Here is a 2,636-nt window from a genome sequence, read left to right as displayed (position 1 = left end):
CTGGCATTGTCATCTTTCTAAATTATGTGCCTATCCTGCTATTTCTTAGATTCTTTTCCCCCCGCTACAGACATACAGATATTATCAATTGACTTCCTAATATGAAAGATGATGATTTAACATTCCATCCTGCCTCCTTCCCCTACCCCTCCTTATTTTCCCTTTTTTTATCCTCCCAATGTAATGATTGTGTTACCTCGGGTCCTCTGAGAAGCAGAAAACGAGGCAGAATTAGAAATGAACGAGATAAAGCGGTGGTTCCCGGGCAGATCTGACACCATGGAGGAGAGGGGCAAGGAAGGAAGTTTGGGTAGGAAGATACTTAGACTGCAGGGTAGTTCTGAGAAATTCAAGGCCAGGCTGATGCTGAGACCCAGACTAAAGACCGCCCAGTGAAGAAGTCTTGCACTGGGCAGCAATGGCTGGCCCTTGTCTCCCTGCTGTGCTCAGTCACTGGCTGGGAACCCAGGAGATCAAGCCTTCCCTGAAGACAACAGTGGATTCCCAAGGGGGGGATATACCCCCGAAGCAGGTTGTCCTTTGATAGGAAGTCTGAGTGGTCCACAGCCATGGCCACCTCATTTATATTCTAATTTATGGTTTTGTTAATGTTCAGTGCTTCTACTATTGTGACCGAATGAATATTGTTCATAGCTGTGTCATATTGTGTACTATAACCATATTTCTTTTCATTATTTTTCCTTTCTTGGAGTTTTCTTCTTTATTACTTTTCTATCTATATGTCCATTATTCTGCTCCAAATCTTCTGACAGAATATAAAACACTCTGCAATATGATGGAACCCATTGGTATATCAGTCAGTTCCATTTCTTTATTTTTTTGATCTTTCTGTCTGGAGCCCCATTCTGGGTTGGTTGTGCTTTGCTTATTCCCTCATTTCAGTGGAGCAAGTCTTCTAAGAGCTTGTTGAGAAGGGATGTAAGTGATGTAACTATTTTTATTTATTTATTTGGTTGTGCCCAGTCTTAGCTGTGGCAGGGGGGCTCCTTAGTTGCAGCTCCAGGGCTCCTTAGTTGTGGCTCGCCGGTTCCTTAGTTGTGGCATGTGAACTCTTAGTTGCGGCATGCATGTGGGATCTAGTTCCCTGACCAGGGATTGAACTCGGGTACTCTGCATTGAGAGCACAAGATCTTATCCACTGCAGCACCAGGGAAGTCCCGATGTAACTATTTTGACCCCTTATATGCTATAAGTCCACCCCATACTTGATCATTTCTAGGTTAGAAGTCATTTGTACCTCAGAATTTGGAAATGACTGTTCTTGGCTTTTAGGGTTACTGTTGAGCAGTCAATGCCATTCAGATTCCAGATGGTTTATGTGACCTTCTTTTTGCTTTCTGGCAGCCTTTAGGGTCTTCTCTTTATCCCTAGTGTTCTGAGATTTCACAGTGATGTGCTTTATTCTCTATGTTGGGTGTTAGGCGGGTCTTTCTAATCAGGAAACTTCTTTCACTTCTGGGAAATTTTTGTTTATTATTTCATTGATTTCTTCCATTTTGTTTTTTCAGCTCTCTCTTTCCAGAACTTATTATTTGGATATTTGATCTATTGGACTGATCATCTAATTTCCTTAGACTCTGTCCCATTTCCTATCTAGTTCTGGCAGATTTCCTAAACTTTATCTTCGAAGCCTCTTAAAAATTCTTTCTGTTTTCAGAATATTCTTTTTTTTTAATTGTATTAGTTTTTCTTCCTCTTGCCTCACTGAGCATACTCAGTGTGTATATGCATGTATGTATACACATAAACAAAAATACAAGAGAACAAATCCATACTTTTATTTATTCACTTTTCAGTAAGTTTAAATCTTCGAAGGGTACAGCATCACACGGATTCTGTGTCCAATGGCCTTAGGAGGAAGGTTGCTTTGGAATTTGGCACCAACGGTGCCGCTGGTTCCATGAGCTTGAGTTATCTTTCCCCAGACTACTCTGGTTTTGTTGGGTTTTCCCACCAGGAGTTACTGTGTTCTGGGAATTCCCTGGTGGTCCAGTGGTTAGGACTCTGTGCTTTCACTGCTGAGGGCCCAGGTTCAGTCCCTGGTCTGGGAACTAAGATCTTGGAAGCCAATGGGGCACGGCCGAAAAAGAAGTTACTATGTTCTTTGCTTTGTACACAAAAGCACATCTCTTGGCTAGACAGAATTTAGTTTCATCTCGAGCATATACACCTTCAATTTTCAGAAAAGCTGTGTGCTCCCTCTGGTTCCAGGGACCCCGCTTCTAGCCAGCAAAATAGGCCTTGGACCATAGCCTTCCAGATATATGTCGTTTTAGAAGTCCTGTTCCCAGCAGGCCTCCACAGGCTCCAAGATGGCTGAAAGAGCCTCAGTGTGTATTTTCAATGCAATTCTGTCCCTCAGATTGTCTCTGCTACCTTTGAGTTCATTTTCCCCACCCATCTGTTTAGCTGTCTTTCACGTCCACAGCTTTCTCCTGTTATCTGATGATTCTTTGTTTATACTTAAGACAGAGGCACCAGAAATCAGATTGGAAGCCCTGCATTGTGGGGCTTCCTTTCCCAGAACCTTCTTAGGGTTCTCGGTTCCAATACGCTTGTTCCTGTGGGTGTCCTCCACACCCCACACCCCATGTAATTAATTTTCAGTTGCCTCC

The 2,636-nt window shown here is 42.9% G+C and overlaps 1 pseudogene across 1 annotated transcript; it reads right to left on the bottom strand.

Moving 5' to 3' along the window:
• Window positions 1-207: 207 nt before the first annotated feature.
• On the bottom strand, window positions 208-2,422 carry LOC307195504 (large ribosomal subunit protein eL33-like; annotated as a pseudogene). Its single transcript has 2 exons — window positions 2,121-2,422; window positions 208-1,991 (listed from the first exon to the last, which is right to left on the bottom strand). The product of its transcript is annotated as a large ribosomal subunit protein eL33-like (transcript).
• Window positions 2,423-2,636: the final 214 nt, after the last annotated feature.

The sequence above is a fragment of the Stenella coeruleoalba genome, assembly GCF_951394435.1.
Source record: "Stenella coeruleoalba genome assembly, chromosome: 12".
NCBI lineage: Eukaryota > Metazoa > Chordata > Mammalia > Artiodactyla > Delphinidae > Stenella > Stenella coeruleoalba.
Note: the sequence above shows the minus strand (reverse complement) of the source record. Positions and strands in the feature narration are given on the sequence as shown.